The following is a 22,640-nucleotide window of genomic DNA, read 5'->3' as shown; positions in this document are numbered from 1 at the left end:
TGAGTCTGCCTGTGTATATTTTGTTCACACTTCAGGGACTGATAAGTCACATGACCTAAATGAGACCTTTTGGAGAATGTGAGACAAAGATTTTTTCTGAGACACTTTGACCCCCCAAAACTGCTGCCAGTCATCTTATGACCACTCTTGATCTAAAGTAGAGGCAAAGCTGGTAAAAGGAAAGAAACCAGTAACACTGCAGTAACACTGTGGAATGGCTGGATCAACCTTAGCCTGAAGTTATCTGCCTTTAGATTATTCAGCAACGTAAGCCAATAAAATTCCCTTTACCACTAAAACCAGTTTGATTTGGGTTTTTTATTTCTTGCAGAGGAAAGCATCCTAAATTCGACAGCAAGCAACCAGAGTCTCCTATCCACATATAAAAGAATATAATAACAGAGCTTGACAAAATATAGTAAAGTGACTATGTAAGCAGCTGAAATCTTGAGAAGCAAGTAGGCTACCCTGAAAGTAATGGAAGGATGCTTCCTGTGTCAATGGCGGCACCTTCACTTCCTCCCTAACACCCTAGTGCCCAGGGCCCATCCACCCATCACAGGACCTGTCTATTTCTTGGCACCTTCTAGGGAACTGCTATGTGGAGAATTATCACAGTTATTTCTAGCTAGCTTTATTCTCCTCACATGAAGACAAAAGGGAGATAGAAAAATCAAATTAAGATTAATATTTTGATGTTAAAGAATCGATACTTTAAAACGTTACTCATTTACTTTGGCAGCGGGAGGCCAGTGAAGAAAAAATACATAATGAAGGATTATTTTTACAGCAGCGTCAATTTTTTTGCATGACAGCTTACTAACACCATCTTTCCCCCTGCAGCAGGATAGCCAAGAAGCTGAAGAATAAATCACATCGGAACCCTAGCACCTATTGCCCGTAAACTCACAACCTTAGAGTCATGGGATCTGTTATGACTTTATTACAACCATTTCCTGATTTCTTTGGGGAGTGAAGAACTGGGCTTTCTCTCTGGTGGGGGGGTGGGAGGTGAGCAGCAGAGATGGGGCTTATGGAGGAAAGAGGAAAAACAGCCTGAATACAAAACAAAGTTAGTTACTGCTTTACAGAGGCCAGTGAAGTGGTGCTTGTATCCCCTCTCCTCTCAAAGACAGTACCATGTCCCCACTGAGTGCTCTCAAGGGGCCCCAGGCCAGCCCAGGACCCCCAACCCATAGCAACCCATGCTTCCAGGAGCTGGGCCTTGCACATATCTTGCAGTCACAGACACTTGTCTCGGGGGCTGTAAAGGAAGACTCAAGGCAAACTCAGTGGTTTGAATCACTGCTTTAAAAAACAAAAGCAAAGAGCCAAAAGCCTGCTGAATGCAAGCCTAAACTCAAAGACTATTCCGAATGTGTTTTCACTGCCAAATGTTCCATGCTGACCTTTTTTTTTTTAAAGTTTTGGACATTCTTTTTTTTTTTAAGCTCAACTTTAAAAAAAAAATTATTTATTTATGGCTGCATTGGGTCTTCGTTGCTACGCGCAGGCTTTCTCTAGTTGCGGCGAGCGGGGGCTATTCTTCATTGAGGTGTGCGGGCTTCTCATTGCAGTGGCTTCTCCTGTTGCGGAGCGCGGGCTCTAGGCACCCGGGCTCAGAAGTTGTGGCTCGCGGGCTCTAGAGCACAGGCTCAGTAGTTATGGCCCACGGGCTTAGTTGCTCCGCGGCATATGGGATCTTCCCGGACCAGGGCTCGAAGCCGTGTCCCCTGCACTGGCAGGCGGATTCTCAACCACTGCGCCACCAGGAAAACCCTTCACGTTGCCCTTTGATGCTTTTAATTATGGGAAGTGAGAGCATCAGGCCTCCCAACCCTAAGGGCTGGGTTCAGGCATGGTTCTGAACGTCCTATGTGTTGAGGCCAGTAGTGTGTGCACAGATCTAAGCTGACCATGTTGCCCAGGTTTGCAGCGAAAACATCTGGAACCCATCCCCTCACCAAATCATTGATCCCCCACTCACACTTCAGGGTCCCCACATGAGGGGTGCTGGTGGGAGAGGAGGGGCCAGCAGGTGGGAAAGGCCCCCGCGCAGGAGAGGATGTGATTCTAGTGCCCCACGGCAGCGCGCTAGTGCTCTGAATAACCCTGGCTGCAGAGGGTCAGACGAGGGTGTAGAACAATTTTGGAAAACACCTTTTAGACTTATCTCAATGCTCTCTTTAAAGACACTTTTCCTTATTTATTGCCAATTCTTGAACAATCTGCCTCCCCACTCCTTTGCTCCAACCAGTGCTCCACCTCTGAGTCCACAGGGAACCTCATACCCCTCTGTGGTACCTGCTGTTTCCTGTTTCTTGCCCATTTCCACCCCTCCCAAGACCGTAATCCCTTCAGGACTGAGGGCTGTCGGGTGCATCTTCTATCCCCGAGGCCCTTGGTGCAGAGCCCCGCCAGGAGCCCATGCACAATGCTGATGTCCTGCTCTTGAATTCCGAATCTATAACCCTAAAAACCAGAGGTGCTAAACTGAAGCTGCCTCACTGTAATTCCATAGAGCCGTGGAGCCGCGAGGGGCTCACACTGCCTGTATTTTAAAGCCTAGTAGCTGCGTACCTGTGGGCTAACTTAACCTACTTAACCACTCTGCCTCACTTTCCTTACCTGTAAAGTGGGTACAATAGAGTGCCTACCTGGGAGGGTTGTTGGGATGGAGGGAGCAGGGATAAATGAGCTAAGATGGGTCAAGTGGTTAGAACAGTTCCTGGCAATAGTAAATCTTCAGTAACTGTGAGCCATTTTCTTCCAAAACTGGAGGATTTTTTGTTTTTTTTTTAATTTAGTTTTTGGCTGCATTGGGTCTTCATTGCTGCGTGCAGGCTTTCTCTAGTTGCGGCGAGTGGGGGCTACTCTTCTTTGCAGTGCACGTGCTTCTCACTGCGGTGGCTTCTCTTGCTGTGGAGCACGGGCTCTAGGCATGTGGGCTTCAGTAGTTGTGGCACGCAGGCTCAGTAGTTGTGGCTCACGGGCTCTAGAGTGCAGGCTCAGTAGTTGTGGCACACAGGCTTAGTTGCTCCGTGGCCTGTGGGACCTTCCCGGACCAGGACTCAAACCCGTGCCCCTGCATTGGCAGGCAGATTCTTAACCACTGTGCCATCAGGGAAGTCCCCCAAACCGGAGTTATTGTCATTAGCTCACGGTTGCTCAAATCTCAAAGCGCTGCAGTATTTACCCGCAAAATGTCACCTCTCAGGACTGCCTGGGGGAAGAACCCCTAAATGGAAAAGCAACACAAAACACACACACAGCAGGGCGATACTCTGTTAAAGTATGTAAAACTGCTGCTAAATCTGGAGGCTGACTCCAGCCTTCCAACACAGCGTCCTATCCCCCTTCTTCTCACTGCGCCACCCCGAGGGAGAGGAGCTGCTCAGGACTCCTGGTCCCTGAAGTTGGCTGCACTCAGCGCCTGGGACGAGGATGGAGTCCCAGCTGAGCCACATGCAAGGCCCACAGGGAGGGGCTTGGTGTGACTCGGTGATGCTCGTCGGGCATTTCCACAGGGCCACCTCCTCAGGCGACCAGCAGGCTGAGGACAGACTCCTCAGAGAAGACATTCTTCTCTAACACAGTGATTTGCTTTGCGAGGACTAATTCCAGTTGGGCTGTTGGTTAACTGCTGCTGCCATCCTTCCCTGCCTGGGCACCTGGCCCCCGTCTCCCTCGCGCCCACATTCCACCCTGCATTTGGCCACACTGGGGGAAAGTCCTCTTCTCCAACATCCCCCCCCCCCCCAGTTGAAAGACAATTTGCTTGGGATTTTTGTGGCAAGGGCTTTTAAATTGTGGGCTCCCAGAGCAACATCCTGCTCCAGCTTCCAGGGTGAGCTCTGGGCAGGAGGAGAGTAAGCACACACAGAGAAGCCAGGCCACCACTGCTGCCCACTTGGGGGACTGCTTGTCCCTCCAGCCCCCCTCCCGTGACAAACACACGAGGCTCCTCAGTGAATGACGCCCACACAGGCTGTGGTGACCGTTCCGTGGATGGGGAATGTACCTTCCTCACTAGAAAGCAAAAACTCACTGTATATTATCATTTAAACTTGACAAAACAGAGTACAGGCTACCCTCAATTTTTGTGGGATCCATATTTGTGAATTCACTTACTCCCTAAAATTTATTTTTAAACGAAAAAATCAATACTCGCAGTACTTTTGTGGTCATTTGTGGATTTGAATAGCCAGATGTGCATGCTCCCAGCTGAGCTCGGGCAAGGCCACACTCTGCCTTCCTTTTTCAGCTCTCACACTGTAAACAGTGTCCACTTTACAGTCTGTTTAGTGCCACGGTTTTTTGTTTTGTTTTGGGTTTTTTTTTTAAATTGAATTTTGTGTTTTTTGTTTGTGGTTTCACTATTTAAAATGGTCCCTAAACATGGCTTTGACGTGCCGTCCAGAAGCATGGACGTTATGGTGCACCTTACAGAGAAAACGTGTGCTAGATAAGCGGTGCTGGCTGTGAGTTCACTGTTAGTGAATCAACGATATATATTAAATAAGGTACCTTTAAAAAGAAACACACATCAAACAAGGTTATGCATTGATCTGTGGATGAAAATGTGACCAGAGGCTCACCGGTACCTAACCCTGTATGTCCTCCAGAACCAATGGTTCAGTATCCATTAATTCAGTGTTTGTGATGAATTTATAGAACATACCACAATGAGAATTAACTGTGTGTCATTTTAAAAAACTCGACTAACATTCCGTCATTTAATAACTGACAGTTTGCTGCACTAGGTACAGACAGCCACACTCATTTTAAAATGAAAACTTTCACTTCAATGTAATAAACATTTATTAAGCTCTACTGGTCAAATGAGTATAAAAAGAAGGAGACCCACCCTTGCATTAAAGAATTACCTACTTAAAAAAATGTGTTTTATACATAATCACAAATTTTATTAAAAAGAGAAAAACTTAGAGGGCAGACAGCAGAAGCAAGAAAAACTACAATCCTGCATCCTGTGGAACAAAAACCACGTTCACAGAAAGATAGACAAGGTGAAAAGGCAGAGGGCTATGTGCCAGATGTAGGAACAAGATAAAACCCCAGAAAAACAACTAAATGAAATGGAGATAGGCAATCTTCCAGAAAAAGAATTCAGAATAATAATAGTGAAGATGATACAGCACCTCGGAAAAAGAATGGAGGCAAAGATCGAGAAGATGCAAGAAATGTTTAACAAAAATCTAGAAAAATTAAAGAACAAACAAACAGAGATGAACAATACAATAACTGAAATGAAAAATACACTAGAAGGAATCAATAGCAGAATAACTGAGGCAGAAGAACGGATTAGTGACCTGGAAGACAGAATGGTGGAATTCACTGCTGCAGAACAGAATAAAGAGAAAAGAATGAAAAGAAATGAAGACAGCCTAAGAGACCTCTGGGACAACATTAAACGCAACAACGTTTGCATTATAGGAGTCCCAGAAGGAGAAGAGAGAGAGAAAGGACCTGAGAAAATATTTCAAGAGATTATACTCAAAAACTTCCCTAACATGGGAAAGGAAATATCCACCCAAGTCCAGGAAGCGCAGAGAGTCCCAGGCAAGATAAACCCAAGGAGAAACACACGGAGACACATAGTAATCAAATTGGCAAAAATTGAAGACAAAGAAAAATTATTGGGCTTCCCTGGTTGTGCAGTGGTTGAGAATCTGCCTGCTAATGCAGGGGACACGGGTTTGAGCCCTGGTCTGGGAAGATCCCACATGCCACGGAGCAACTAGGCCCGTGAGCCACAACTACTGAGCCTGTGCGTCTGGAGCCTGTGCTCTGCAACAAGAGAGGCCGCGATACTGAGAGGCCTGAGCACCACAACGAAGAGTGGCCCCCGCTTGCTACAACTAGAGAAAGCCCTCACACAGAAACGAAGACCCAACACAGCAAAAATAAATAAATAAATGACTAAACTCCTACCCCCAACATCTTGAAAAAAAAGAAAAGAAAGAAAAATTATTGAAAGCAGCAAGGGAAGAACAACAAAAAACATACAAGGGAACTCCCATAAGGTTAACAGCTGATTTCTCAGCAGACACTCTACAACCCAGAAGGGACTGGCATAATATACTTAAAGTGATGAAAGGGAAGAACCTACAACCAAGATTACTCTACCCAGCAAGGATCTCATTCAGATTCAACAGAGAAATCAAAAGCTTTACAGACAAGCAAAAACTAAGAGAATTCAGCACCACCAAACCAGCTCTACAACAAATGCTAAAGGAACTTCTCTAAGGGGGAAACACAAGAGAAGAAAAGGACCTGCAAAAACAAACCCAAAACAATTAAGAAAATGGTAATAGAACATACATATCAATAAGTACCTTAAACATGAATGGATTAAATGCTCCAACCAAAAGACACAGGCTTGCTGAATGGATACAAAAATAAGACCCATATATATGCTGTCTACAAGAGACCCACTTCAGACCTAGGGACACATACAGACTGAAAGTGAGGGGATGGAAAAAGATATTCCATGCAATTGGAAATCAAAAGAAAGCTGGAGTAGCAATACTCATATCAGATAAAATACACTTTAAAGTACAGAATGTTACAAGAGACAAGGAAGGACACTCCATAATTAATGATCAGGTGATCAACCCAAGAAGAAGATATAACAATTACAAATATTATGCACCCAACATAGGAGCACCTCAATACATTAGGCAACTGCTAACAGCTATAAAAGAGGAAATTGACAGTAACACAATAATACTGGGGGACTTTAACACCTCTCTTAACACCAATGGACAGATCATCCAAACAGAAAATTAATAAGGAAACACAAGCTTTAAATGACACAATAAAGCAGATAGATTTAATTGATATTTGTAGGACGTTCCATCCAAAAACAGCAGATTACACTTTCTTCTCAAGTGCACACAGAACATTCTCCAGGATAGATCACATCTTAGGTCACAAATCAAGCCTCAGTAAATTTAAGAAAATTGAAATCATTATCAAGAATCTTTTCTGACCACAATGCTATGAGATTAGGTATCAATTACAGGGAAAAAAAACCGTAAAAAACACAAACACATGGAGGCTAAACAATATGTTACTAAATAACCAAGAAATCAAAGAGGAAATCAAAAAATACCTAGAGACAAATGACAATGAAAACACGAAGATCCAAAACCTATGGGATGCAGCAAAAGCAGTTCTAAGAGGGAAGTTGATAGCAATACAATCCTACCTCAAGAAACAACAAACATCTCAAATAAACGATCTAACATTACACCTAAAGGAACTAGAGAAAGAAGAACAAACAAAACCCAAAGTTAGTTGAAGGAAAGAAATCATAAAGATCAGAGCAAAAATAAATGAAATAGAAACAAAGAAAACAATAGTAAAGATCAATAAAACCAAAAGCTGGTTCTCTGAGGAGATAAACAAAATTGATAAACCATTAGCTAGACAAATCAAGAAAAAGAGGGAAAGGACTCAAATCATTAAAATTAGAAATGAAAAAGGAGAAGTTACAACAGACTGCAGAAATACAAAGCATCCTAAGAGACTACTACAAGCAACTCAATGCAATAAAATGGACAACCTGGAAGAAATGGACACATTCTTAGAAAGGTATAACCTTCCAAGACTGAACCAGGAAGAAATAGAAAATATGAACAGACCAATCAAAAGTAATGAAATTGAAACTGTGATTAAAAATCTTCCAACAAACAAAAGTCCAGGACCAGATGGCTTCACAGGTGAATTCTATCAAACATTTAGAGAAGAGCTAATACCCAGCCTTCTCAAACTCTTCCAAAAAATTGCAGAGGAAGGAAAACTTCCAAACTCATTCTATGAGGCCACCATCACCCTGATAACAAAACCAGACAAAGATACTACAAAAAAAAGAAAACTACAGACCATTATCACTGATGAATATAGATGCAAAAAACCTCAACAAAATACTAACAAACAAAATCCAACAACACATTAAAAGGATCATACACCATGATCAAGTGGGATTTATCCCAGGGATGAAAGGATTCTTCAATATATGAAAATCAATCAATGTGATACACCATATTAACAGATTGAAGAATAAAAACCATATGATCATCTCAATAGATGCAGTAAAAGCTTTTTACAAAATTCAACACCCATTTATGATAAAAACTCTCCAGAAAGTGGGCATAGAGGGAACCTACTTCAACATAATAAAGGCCATATATGACAAATCCAGAGCAAACATCATTCTCAATGGTGAAAAACTGAAAGCATTTCCTCTATGATCAGGAATAAGACAAGGATGTCCACTCTCACTACTATTATTCAACATAGTTTTGGAAGTCCTAGCCACGGCAGTCAGGGAAGAAAAAGAAATAAAGGGAATACAAATTGGAAAAGAAGAAGTAAAACTCTCACTGTTTGCAGATGACATACTATACATAGAGAATCCTAAAGATGTTACCAGAAAACTACTAGAGCTAATCAATCAATTTGGTAAAGTTGCAGGATACAAAATTAATGCACAGAAATCTCTTGCATTGTTATACACTAATGATGAAAAATCTGAAAGAGAAATTAAGGAAACACTCCCATTTACCACTGCAACAAAAAGAATAAAATACCTAGGAATAAACCTACCTAGGGAGACAAAAGACCTGTATGCAGAAAACTATAAGACACTGATGAAAGAAATTAAAGATGATACCACAGATGGAGAGATATACCATGTTCTTGGATTGGAAGAATTAATATTGTGAAAATGACTATACTACCCAAAACCATCTACAGATTAAATGCAATCCCTATTAAATTACCAATGGCATTTTTTACAGAGCTAGAACAAAAAATCTTAAAATTTGTATGGAAACACAAAATACCCTGAATAGCCAAAGCAGTCTTGATGGAAAAAAATGGAGCTGGAGGAATCAGACTCCCTGGCTTCAGATTATACTACAAAGCTACAGTAATCAAGACAGTATGGTACTGGCACAAAAACAGAAATATAGATCAATGGAACAGGATAGAATGCCCAGAGAAAAACCCACACACCTATGGTCAACTAATCTATGACAAAGGAGGCAAGGATATACAATGGAGAAAAGACAGTCTCTTCAATAAGTGGTGCTTGGTAAACTGGACAGCTACATGTGAAAGAATGAAATTAGAACACTCCCTAACACCATACACAAAAATAAACTCAAAAAAAAAAAAGAGAGAGAAAAACTTTAGCTAAAAGGAGCAAAGCTTCATATAAAAACACCTAACCTAATTTCCAATGTGATTTTTTTTGTCTAATTTACCAATATATGTAATTTAAACAGTACCCTTGTAGTCACTCAGTGAACTGTATCCAGGATGCTATGCAAGGCATTTTACACGTATTATCTTATTAATAACCACAACTATGAGATTCACATTATCACTGTCTCTTCTATCAATGAGAAAACCAAGCCTCAAAGAGATTTTAAAAATTGCCCCAAATCATTCAGCAAGTAAATTGCATAATTGAGAAATGAATTCAAACTCAAGTGCATTTGCCTCCAAAGCTCTATTCACTGAGCACAGTTGCTGTGCTGGGCTTGTGTCCAGTTTGTCTGAGATACAAGCCACTCCCGTAAAGTCACAGACAGGACTGGAGTATCATTCAGGAAAGAGTTTTGTGAGGGCAAGGCAAAGAGAGGGGCCTTGTGGTTAAGTAAGTTTGGGCAATGCAGCCTCCTCCTCCCCACTGAAAACTCAGACAGTGTTTTAATTAGCTGAAACCATGGCTTTAACATGCTCAGAGGGGCTCTTCAATAAAAAGAGAACCCTGTTTGTATGTGTGCTTAGGAAGCATGATACTAACAATAAGAAAGAACCACAGAAGGTTCATTCTCAAGGTCAGCACACAAGGATCACACACAGTTGGGGAAGCATTTGTGTATATTTCACTGCTCATTAAAAATAAACTTATTGGGCTTCCCTGGTGGCGCAGTGGTTGAGAGTCTGCCTGCCGATGCAGGGGACACGGGTTCGTGCCCCGGTCCGGGAAGATCCCACATGCCGCGGAGCGGCTGGGCCCGTGGGCCATGGCCGCTGAGCCTGCGCGTCTGGAGCCTGTGCTCCGCAACGGGAGAGGCCACAACAGTGAGAGGCCCGCATACCACAAAAAAAAAAATAAATAAATAAAATAAACTTATTGTGGGACTTCCCTAGTGGTCCAGTGGTAAAGCCTTCCAATGCAGGGGACGCAGGTACGATCCCTGGTCAGGAAACTAAGATCCAACATGCTGCAGGGCAACTGAGCCAGTGCACCTCAACTAGAGAGAGAAAACCCACATGCCACAACTAGAGAGAAGCCCGTGCGCTGCAACAAAGAGCCCACGTGCTGCAACGAAAGAGCCTGCATACCACAATGAAGATCCCACGTGCCACAACTAAGACCCCATGCAGCCAAAAATAATACATACATACATACATAAATAAACCTGTTGAAGTTTGTTTAATCCAGTAAGGATTTTATTTTATTTTATCTTATTTTATTTTGGCTGGGTTGGGTCTTCGTTTGCTGTTTGCGAGTGGGTGCTACCCTTTGTTGTGATGCGCGGGCTTCTTATTGCGGTGGCTTCTCTTTTTGTGGCACACAAGCTGTAGGCGTATGGGCTTCAGTAGTTGCAGCACGTGGGCTCCATAGTTGTGGCACATGGGCCCTAGAGCGCAGGCTCAGTAGTTGTGGCACTTAGTTGCTCTGCGGCATGTGGGATATTCCTGGACCAGGGATCGAACCTGTGTCCCCTGCACTGGCAGGCGAATTCTTAACCACTGCGCCACCAGGGAAGTCCCCAGGTTTTGTTTTCAAATTTATCTCTCTGTGGCAGTTTTGCTCTCACTTGGGGAAAGACTGGATGGACACACAATGTTAGAGAAAATGCTGCATTTAGAATGAAGAGCAAACTGGCTGGAGTGACAATTTTTTCTACATTATGGGTTGGTACCTACCCTAGGGCCTGACATTTTCATCATCGACCTTGATCCAGACACTACATTTGAACGAGCTCCCACCAAGGAAGGTGGGTGCGGATTCAAAAAGAGTGACTAAAACAGGGTGTAATTTTTTCTTTGATTTTAAATATGTATCTACCCAGTGCATATGACAGTTAAAATTATTTTTGGTAACTATTTATGATTGTGACTTCCCCACATTAATGCTGGAAACAGATCTGGATTAAATCAAACAGCTGATCAGTTCCATCTCTCCCCTCCTCCCAAGATTTGCAAAAAGGTTTTTAATTAACACAAAATAATTTTTACTTTTGAATTCATATATCAAGCCCGTGGCAAAATTTTAGTGCTGGTTTATGGGTCATCTATTTTTCTTGAAGAACTGCATTCTGAGAGTGGCATTGACTCAAATCCTGCTAGAATACTGAAATTACAGGTCTTATATAAGAGGTGAGGTGACAGAAAAGATTTTTCAAGGATGAGTTAACATTTGATAATAATTCACATTTATGGCAGGGGATACAAACCCCAAAGGGTTTATAGAATAAGGGAGGGAGAAGCATGTAACGCTATAATATGGAAAGGGCCACAAACAGGACATAGCCACTCAGGGCCACTCCAGGCGAGAGGGTGAGGTCAGGAGGCCCAGGCTGTGTCCTGAAGGCTGGGCTCCAGCCAGGAGAGGAAGAAAGTGTGTGTTGGAGGGACGCTTCCAAGAGCAGGAAGAGCGTGACCCGAGGCAGGGGGGCATGAAAGAGCCTGCATAATATTTCTGAGGGAGGAGGAAGTGATGGGGGAGGTATGAGGGATCCCCACAATCATGGCCCTGCCCAGAGTGGAGCAATGCCAGCCCCAACTCTGCCAACAACATGGGAAAGCAGGGAACTGGCTGAGCCTCAGTTTCCACATCTGTGCAAGGGCAACGGCCTCAGTTTCCACATCTGTGCAAGGGCAACGGCAACATGAAAGGCCACTCATGTGAGTGCAGCACATCAAGCACATGTAAAGAATGAAAATTAGTATGCTGTCTCAGCTTCAGATTTCTCAAAGAAGCCAAGATGGTAGTATTTCAGAGGCTGAAAAGCAGCACCTAATTTCTTCTTGGCATTTTTCTTTCCAACATCTTTGAAATCTGAGTGTTAAGTCTCTACATTTTTTTTCCCCATTAGGACTCAACAAAGCTATTTTCATTTTGGGTGGGACCTATTTGATTTTTACCCCCTTGGTTCCTAAAGGATCTTGTGGAGTTGTTTGTATGCTGAAGTTTTAGCCTGTGGGTAGGTGATGGGAAGCAGATTGCATTTTGTAAACACGGCCTCAGCCATATCTTCTATCTCACGTGCTCTTCCACAGTGTGGCCCTGCCTCTCCCATCATCTTGGTCCCCTGGAATCTGAGCGTTGCTTGATCACTAGAATGAGGCAGAGTTGATTCTGGGGTTTCTGCCTGGGTTGCTCAGCATGCACATTCTTTGGAGCTCCCTCTGGGAACCGAGCCACCATGCTGGGAGAAGCCCAAGCTCTTTGGAGAGGCCATGTGGATGTGTTCCCGTCAATAGCTCCAGCTGGGCTGACAGTAGCTTTAAAAGGCCAGCCGGGAGATTGGTTTAAGATGGCGGAGTGGAAGGATGTGCACTCACTCCCTCTGGCAAGAGCACTGGAATCACAACTAACTGTTGAACAATCATTGACAGGAAGACACTGGAACTCACCAAAAAAGATACCCCACATCCAAAGACAAAGGAGAAGCCAAAATGAGATGGTAGGAGGGGCGCAATCACAATAAAATAAAATCCCACAACTGCTGGGTGGGTGACTCACTAACTGAAAAACACTTATACCACGGAAGTCCACCCACTGGAGTGAAGGTTCTGAGCCCCACGTCACGCTTCCCAATTTGAAGGTCCAGCAACGGGAGGAGGAATTCCTAGAGAAACAGACTTTGAACGCTAATGGGATTTGATTGTAGGACTTCTACAGGACTGGGGGAAACAGAGACTCCACTCTTGGAGGGCACACACAAAGTAGTGTGTGCATCAGGACCCAGGGGAAGGAGCAGTGACCCTATAGAAGACTGAACCAGACCTACCTGCTAGTGTTGGAGGGTCGCCTGCAGAGGTGGCAGGGGTGGCTGTGGCTCACCATGGGGACAAGGACACTGGCAGCAGAAGTTCTGGGAAGTACTCCTTGGCGTGAGTCCTCCCACAGTCCACCATTAGCCCCACCAAAGAGCCGGCTAGGCTCCAGTGTTGGGTCGCCTCAGGCCAAAGAACCAACAGGGATGGAACCCAGCCCCACCCATCAGCAGACAAGCAGATTAAAGTTTTACTGAGCTCTGTCCACCACAGAAACACCCAGCTCTACCCACCACCAGTCCCTCCCATCAGGAAACTTGCACAAGGCTCTTAGATAGACTTATCCACCAGAGGACAGACATCAGAAGCAAGAAGGACTACAATCCTGCAGCCTGTGAGGAAAAAAAAAACACATTCACAGAGAGATAGACAAGATAAAAAGGCAGAGGGCTAAGTACCAGATGAAGGAACAAGACAAAATCCCAGAAACACAACTAAATGAAGTGGAGATGGGCAACTTTCCAGAAAAAGAATTCAGAATAATGATGGTGAAATGTTTCTTGTAAACAAGAAATGTTTAACAGAGATCTAGAAGAATTAAAGAACAAACACCTAGAAAAATTAAAGAACAAACAAACAGAGATGAACAATACAATAACAGAAGTGAAAAATACACTAGAAGCAATCAGCAGCAGAATAACTGAGGTAGAAGAATGGATAAGTGACCTGGAAGACAGACTGGTGGAATTCACTGCCACGAAACAGAATAGAGAAAAAAGAATGAAAAGAAATGAAGACAGCCTAAGAGACCTCTGGGACAACATTAAATGCAATAACATTCACATTATAGGGGTCCCAGAAGGAGAAGAGAGAGAGAGAAAGGACCCAAGAAAATATTTGAAGAGGTAGAGTAGAAAACTGCCTTAACATGGGAAAGAAAATAGCCACCCAAGTCCAGGAAGCGCAGAGAGTCCCAGGCAAGATAAACTCAAGGAGAAACATGCTGAGACACATAGTAGTCAAACTGACAGCAATTAAAGACAAAGAAAAATTATTGAAAGCAGCAAGGGAAAAATGACAAATAACATACAAGGGAACTCCCATAACATTAAAAGCTGATTTCTCAGCAGAAACTCTACAAGCCAGAAGGGACTGGCATGATATACTTAAAGTGATGAAAGGGAAGAACCTACAACCAAGATTACTCCACCCAGCAAGGATCTCATTCAGATTCAACAGAGAAATCAAAAGCTTTACAGACAAGCAAAAGCTAAGAGAATTCAGCACCACCAAACCAGCTCTACAACAAATGCTAAAGGAACTTCTCTAAGTGGGAAACACAAAAGAAGAAAAGGACCTGCAAAAACAAACCCAAAACAATTAAGAAAATGGTAATAGGAACATACATATCAATAATTACCTTAAACGTGAATGGATTAAAAGCTCCAACCAAAAGACACAGGCTTGCTGAATGGATACAAAAACAAGACCCATATATATGCTGTCTACAAGAGACCCACTTCAGACCTAGGGACACATACAGACTGAAAGTGAGGGGATGGAAAAAGATATTCCATGCAAATGGAAATCAAAAGAAAGCTGGAGTAGCAATACTCATATCAGATAAAATACACTTTAAAATACAGAATGTTACAAGAGACAAGGAAGGACACTCCATAATTAATGATCAAGTGATCAATCCAAAAAGAAGATATAACAATTTTAAATATTATGTACCCAACATAGGAGCACCTCAATACATTAGGCAACTGCTAACAGCTATAAAAGAGGAAATTGACAGTAACACAATAATACTGGGGGACTATAACACCTCGCTTAACACCAATGGACAGATCATCAGAACAGAAATTTAATAAGGAAACACAAGTTTTAAATGACACAATAGACCAGCTAGATTTAATTGATATTAATAGGACCTTCCATCCAAAAAGAGCAGATTACACTTTCTTCTCAAGTGCACACAGAACATTCTCCAGGATAGATAACATCTTGGGTCACAAATCTAGCCTCAGTAAATTTAAGAAAACTGAAATCATATCAAGCATCTTTCTGACCACAATGCTATGAGATTAGGTATCAATTACAGGGAAAACAACATAAAAAACACAAACACATGGACGCTAAAAAATATGTTACTCAGGCTTCCCTGGTGGTGCAGTGGTTGAGAGTCTGCCTGCCAATGCACGGGACACGGGTTCGTGCCCCGGTCTGGGACGATCCCACATGCCGCGGAGCGGATGGGCCCGTGAGCCATGGCCGCTAAGTCTGTGCGTCCGGAGCCTGTGCTCCACAACGGGAGAGGCCACAACACTGAGAGGCCCGCGTACCGAAAATAACAAACAAACAAAAAAATGTTACTAAGTAACGAAGAGATCATTGAAGAAATCAAAGAGGAAATCAAAAATTACCTAGAGACCAGTTACAACGAAAACACAATGATCCAAAACCTATCGGATGCAGCAAAAGCAGTTCTAAGAAGGAAGTTTATAGCAATACAAGCCTATCTCAAGAAACAAGAAAAATCTCTAATAAACAATCTAACCTTACACCTAAAGGAACTAGAGAAAGAAGAACAAACAAAACCAAAAGTTAGAGGAAGGAAAGAAATCATAAAGATCAGAGCAGAAATAAATGAAATAGAAACAAAGAAAACAATAGCAAAGATCAATAAAACTAAAAGCTGGTTCTTCAAGAAGATAAACAAAATTGATAAACCATTAACTAGACAAATCAAGAAAAGGAGGGAGAGGACTCAAATCAATAAAATTAGAAATGAAAAGGAGAAGTTACAACAGACACCACTGAGATACAAAATACCCTAAGAGACTACTACAAGCAACTCTATGCCAATAAAATGGACAACCTGGAGGAAATGCACAAATCCTTAGAAAGGTATAAACTTCCAAGACAGACCAGGAAGAAATAGAAAATATGAGCAGAGCAGTCACAAGTAATGAAATTGAAACTGTGATTAAAAATCTTCCAACAAACAAAAGTCCAGGATCAGATGGCTTCACAGGTGAATTCTAACAAGCATTTAGAGAAGAGTTAACACTCATCCTTCTCAAACTCTTCCAAAATATAGCAGAGGGAGGAACACTCCCAAACTCATTCTACGAGGCCACCATCACCCTGATACCAAAAGCAGACAAAGATGTCACAAAGAAAGAAAACTACAGGCCAATATGTCTGATGAACATAGATGCAAAAATCCTCAACAAAATACTAGCAAAGAGAATCCAACAGCACATTAAAAGGATCATACACCATGATCAAGTGGGGTTTATCCCAGGAATGCAAGGATTCTTCAATATATGTAAATCAATCAATGTGATACATCATATTAACAAATTGAAGGAGGAAAACCATATGATCACGACAATAGTTGCAGAAAAAGCTTTTGACAAAATTCAACACCGATTTATGATAAAAACCCTCCAGAAAGTAGGCATAGAGGAAACTTACCTCAACATAATAAAGGCCATATATGACAAACCCACAGCCAACACCATTCTCAATGGTGAAAAACTGAAACCATTTACCCTAAGATCAGGAATAAGTCAAGGTGGTCCACTCTTACCACTATTATTCAACATAGTTTTGGGAGTTTTAGACATAGCAATCAGAGAAGAAAAAGAAATAAAAGGAATCCAAATCAGAAAAGAAGAAATAAAACTGTCACTGTTTGCAGATGACATGACACTATACATAGAGAATCCTAAAGATGCTACCAGAAAACTACCAGAGCTAATCAATGAATTTGGTAAAGTAGCAGGATACAAAATTAATGCACAGAAATCTCTTGCATTGTTATACACTAATGATGAAGAATCTGAAAGAGAAATTGAGGAAACACTCCCATTTACCATTGCAACAAAAAGAGTAAAATACCTAGGAATAAACCTACCTAGGGAGACAAAAGACCTGTATGCAGATAACTATAAGACACTGATGAAAGAAATTAAAGATGATACCACAGATGGAGAGATATACCATGTTCTTGGATTGGAAGAATCAACATTGTTAAAATGACTCTACTACTGAAAGCAATCTACAGATTCATTGCAATCCCTATCAAACTACCAATAGCATTTTTCAGAGAACTGGGACAAAAAATTTCATGATTTGTATGGAAACACCAAAGACCCAAAAAAGTCAAAGTAATCTTGAGAAAGAAAAACAGAGTGGGAGGAATCAGGCTCCCTGACTTCAGACTATACTACAAAGCTACAGTAATCAAGACAGTATGGTACTGACAGAAAAATACACATTGGTGGGTCAGGATAGAAAGCCCAGAGATTACCCATGCACATATGGTTACCTTATCTTTGATAAAGGAGGTAAGAATATACAACGGAGAAAAGACAGTCTTTTCAATAAGTGGTGCTTCAAAAACTGGACAGCTACATGTAAAAGAATGAAATTAGAACACTCCCTAACACCATACAGGAAAATAAACTCAAAATGGATTAGAGAACTAAATGTAAGACTGGACACGATAGAGGTCTTAGAGGAAAACATAGGAAGAACACTCTTTGACATAAATTACAACAGGATCTCTTTTGATCCACCTCCTAGAGTAATGGAAATAAAAACAAAAATAAACAAATGGGACCTAATGAAACTTAAAAGCTTTTGCCCAGCAAAGTAAACTACAAATAAGATGAAAAGACAACCCTCAGAATGGGAGAAAATATTTGCAAGTGAATCAATGGACAAAGGTTTAATCTCCAAATTATACAAACAGCTCATGCAGCTCAATATTAAAAAAACAAACAACCCAATCCAGAAATGGGCAGAAGACCTAAATAGACATTTCTCCAAAGAAGACATACAGATTGCCAACAAACACATGAAAGAATGCTCAACATCACTAATCATTAGAGAAATGCAAATCAAAACTACAGTGAGGTATCGCCTCACACCAGTCAGAATGGGCATCATCAGAAAATCTGCAAACAACAAACGCTGGAGAGGGTGTGGAGAAAAGGGAACCCTCTTGCACTGTTGGTGGGAATGTAAATTGATACAGCCACTACGGAGAACAGTATGGAGGTTCCTTAAAAAGTAAAAATAGAATTACCATATGACCCAGCAACCCCACTACTGGGCATATACCCAGAGAAAACCATAATTCAAAAAGACACATGCACCCCAATGTTCATTGCAGCACTATTTACAATAGCCAGGTCATGGAAGCAATCTAAATGCCCATTGACAGACGAATGGATAAAGAAGATGTGGCACATATGTACGATGCAATATTAGTCATAAAAAGGAACGAAATTGGGCATTTGCAGCAACGTGGATGGATCTGGAGAGTGTCATACAGAGTGAAGTAAGTCAGAAAGAGAAAAACAAATATCGTATATTAACGCATATATGTGGAAGCTAGAAAAATGGTACAGATGAACTGGTTTGCAGGGCAGAAATAGAGACACAGATGTAGAGAACAAACGTATGGACACCAAGGGGGGAAAGTTGGGGGGGGGTGATGAATTGGGAGATTGGGATTGACATGTATACACTAATATGTATAAAATCCATAACTAAGAAGAACCTCCTGTATAAATAAATAAATTAAATTAAATTAAAAAATTCAAAAAAAAAAAAAAAAAGACCAGCCAGGTGAGTCTTCAGATGGCTCAAGCCCCAGCCAACATCTTAGTGCTACCATGTGAGAGACCACTAGCAAGAACAGTCAAGCAACCCACAGAAGCAGAAGCATGAGCTCATAAAAAATTGTTGTTTCAAGCTATCAAGTTTTGGGGTGTTTGTTCCACAGCAATGGATAAGTGGAACAGCCACTATTTTTGTTTTTTAAACAGATGACCCCAGAAGCTACATGAAGAAAGGATTCAGTACAGAAGGTGAGGCGCCAGAAGGTGACCAGTGCTGCTGACGAGCCTAAAGGGAGAGGCTGGGAAAGGAGTGAGAGTGTCCAGACCATTCTGAACGCAGGTCCCCCTGGGGTGGGGTAGGGCCTCCCACAAACAGCCCCCTCGTTACATCAGCACGTGTGGCCTCACTTTTCAGGTTCTTTGCTTCTCATCTTGGCAGCAATTCCCCCTCTTTCAAGAAAAATGCTGCATCACTTACGAGGGACCTCTATGCCAGAACCCCAAACCGATGACAACAAAACCCAAAGATCTCCCTGAAATGCTTTCGCAGATGTCTGCCTGAGCTGTGCTCATCTCCAACCTACCTTTCCCAGTCTCTCTGGTGAAGCAGGTCCCCACTCTGGGAAACACACGAGAACCAAACTCTCCAGCAGGACCCAGTAAACATATGACTGCTCATCTCCATCCTGACTGCTCTGAACGTCCAGGGCCTCCCCTAGTGACATCACCTGGAGGGGTCTCTGGTGAAGAGGAAGCACTTTGTCCTCGTTCAGTGGAAACCTCCCCTTCCATCCTAACCCACCGGCTGTGCAGATTTCAGACTATGATGATGGCTAACTCAGTATGGGAACCTGGTACTTCAGCACCAAGTTAAATTCCCTTGGAATGTTTCCGCGGTGCAGCCCACACTTGGAAACTGCTCTCTTTCTGCCTTTTGAGAAGCTAGCTACATGTGACAGCAAGTGAAACCACTTTTTTTTTTTTTGCGGTACGTGGGCCTCTCACTGTTGTGGCCCCTCCCGTTGCGGAGCACAGGCTCCGGACGCGCAGGCTCAGCGGCCATGGCTCACGGGCCCAGCTGCTCCGCCGCATGTGGGATCTTCCCGGACCGGGGCATGAACTCGTGTCCCCTGCATCGGCAGGCGGACTCTCAACCACTGCGCCACCAGGGAAGCCCGCGAAACCACTTTTTACAAAAAAACAAAACTGGTGATTTATCACGATTATTATTATTAAAAAAAACAACCCTCCAAAAATTATTTTGAACTGCTGCCACGGGTCAGTTAAAATGGCACATGATCTGGAGAACAACAGTTCCCCCACCAGTGAGAAAACAGAGCAGGTTGCCAGGGTACCAACAGGGAGAAGCAGAGTTTGCCAAGGGGATAAACAGCAGCCCGTCACCCCAGGAACCGGGACAACACATGCGAGTCAGGAGTGAGATGCAGAACGTAAGTGCTGCCGGAGGGTATGCTGGGAGCCACATACTGGGCAGAGGAGCTCGGACCAGAGGCCACCCCCTTGGGGAGAGCATCCTCCCAGAAGACAGGACACAGAGAAGTCTAGGAGAACAGGGCAAGACCCAGGACCCATGGCAAGGGCAGGCAAGGGTCTCACTTCTCACCCAAGTGTGGTGCTGCCAGTGGGTCAGAGAAACCAAATACACCGAGTATCGGGTGGCTAGAGCAGCCTCATTATAATTAAGAAATTAGCAAACCAGAGCAGGTGAAGACTCAGAAATAAGGAAGATCAGAAAGAGAGCAGTGGATATCTTTGTTCACTCCACTGGTCCCCAGGATACATCTTTGGAGGGGGAAGGTCTGAGATCCACCTGGAAGAGCATTTCCCAGAGTGGGTTCTCTGGAGCTCGTATTTGGGATTAGCAGATGCAAACTATTACATATAGAATGGATAAACAATAAGGTCCTACTGTATAGCACAGGGAACCATATTTAATATCCTGTGATAAACCATAATAGAAAAGAACATGAAAAAGAATATATATGTATAACTGAGTCACTTTGCTGTGCAGCGGAAATTAACACAATATTGTAAATCAACTATACTTCAATAAAATTAAAAAAAAAAAGGCTACTTGGAGAAAGAGTTTCATGGCTAAGCACTTTTAGGGAAAACTGGGTCAACAGAGTAAAACAGGCCTCTGTTGTGAAGGACCCAGCAGACGGGGCACAGCATTCAGCGCTGCAGCAGGTTGGAGGGTGCCGTTCACCACTTTTTTGTCGTGAAGTCCAGTTTTCTAATAGAAGTTTGCTTTGTTCCTCTCTCCCGGTTAATGGTCAGCTTCTTAAGAGCTGGGACTAGACTTAGAGAAGGAACTTATGGTTACTGGGGGGAAGGATGGGGGAAGGGATATTTAGGGAGTTTGGGACTGACATGTACACACTGCTATATTTAAAATGGATGACCAACAAGGACCTACTAGATAGTACGGGGAACTCTGCTCAATGTTATGTGGCAGCCCGGATGGGAGAGGAGCTTGGGGGAGAACGGATACATGTGTATGTATGGCTGAGTCCCTTTGTTGTGCACCTGAAACTATCACAACATTGTTAATTGGCTACACTCCAATATAAAATAAAAAGGTTTAAAAAAAGAGCTGGGACTGACTCTGAATGCACCGTTTCCTTTTCCTTTTCAACCAAGAGCTGCATTTTGAGGTGTTTCCTAAGGCACGATATCAGTCAAGGCCTGGGTGGAGCTGAGTGCAGAGCTCGATGGAGGTGTCCATGGGGGTCCAGACCCTTTTGGGGCTCTGGCCTATTAGAAGGGTGGGGACCATCCGAGTCACGCCTGGGAGAGGAGGCCACCTGCCGCCTCGGACCTGGGGCTCCCCGGCCTCCTTCTGGCTGCTGGTCTGGGTTGCTCACAGGAGACAGGCAAACGCATGATGGCCTCGGTCCTAACAGTAGCCCAGTGCCACTGGAGACCAGCAGGGAATTCTGTTTTCCTTTTCTTTCAGACTGTCAGTTGGGTTGGGTATTTACCGTGGCAACTGAGAACAGGCTGAGTAGGTGTGGAGAGTGGGAGCTCCAAGGCAGAGCGCAGTGATACTTGCTGGATGATTTACAGGTGACGTGTGGAGCCCTTGCCGCCGCCTTGGACCGTGAGCACCAGCCCTGAGAGGAGTGTGGTGGTGGAAAGGAGCCTGGATCCTGTGGAGCCCTTAAAGTAAGTCCTGAGTGGCCTCCCCCAGCACCTGATTTTCAGGAGCCTAGAAAAAACATCTTGTTCTGGGTGCAGTTCCTTCGGTTTGCATTACTCATGCCTAATCATCTTGCCTGATTCAGATCCGGTCTGTGACTTAAGGAACTTACAACCCACAGGGATTAACAAGACTTTATACATTTCTCTATGACAGAGCTGCGCGTGCTACGTGATGGAGGTGTGCAGAGCAGGTGCGTGTCCTGCTCTAGCTGAGGGCTGAGGGGAGCTTTATCCACTCTGCTCAGTACCACTCCTGGTACCGAACTCAGAGCACAGACATGGTGTTTGAGAGCTGTTTGGTTTTGTTTTTAAAGCCAAAAGGGAAAGGAAAGAAGAAAACAAGTACTGGAAAAGTGTCATTTAATACAATCTAAACAATGCTCCAATGGACCAGACAAAACAAACAGCAATACTCCAAATGTTTTCTCCAAATAGTAAGTCCCACATCGGAACCAGGATTGCTCGTGGATCCAGTTTTATGGAGAGTCAAATGCCTTTACAAAGACAGGGCGTCACTCCAGGGTCAGCTCGCCCATTTAATGAATGGTGACCACATCGGGGGACTGGCGACTGGGGCTTCCTGCCCCAGACAGCTGGAGCTGCAGGGGGCCCTCCGGATGTCCTATCGAGACTCAGAGGGGTCCGTCCCTTGTTTGATCACTCCAACCTCAGCAACCTACCCCCTGGGCCAATCCCATTATTTGATCATCCTGACTTTGTCATGTA

At 43.3% G+C, this 22,640-nt stretch overlaps 1 protein-coding gene across 1 annotated transcript in view; it reads right to left on the bottom strand.

Annotated features, from left to right (window-relative positions):
• Positions 1-22,640, bottom strand: part of DAPK1 (death associated protein kinase 1) — a 209,696-nt gene that overhangs the window by 106,041 nt on the left and 81,015 nt on the right. The gene's annotated exons all lie outside the window — the stretch shown is intronic.

This window comes from Lagenorhynchus albirostris, chromosome 7 (genome assembly GCF_949774975.1).
Source record: "Lagenorhynchus albirostris chromosome 7, mLagAlb1.1, whole genome shotgun sequence".
Taxonomy (NCBI): domain Eukaryota; kingdom Metazoa; phylum Chordata; class Mammalia; order Artiodactyla; family Delphinidae; genus Lagenorhynchus; species Lagenorhynchus albirostris.
This window is presented reverse-complemented; position numbering and strand designations above follow the sequence as displayed.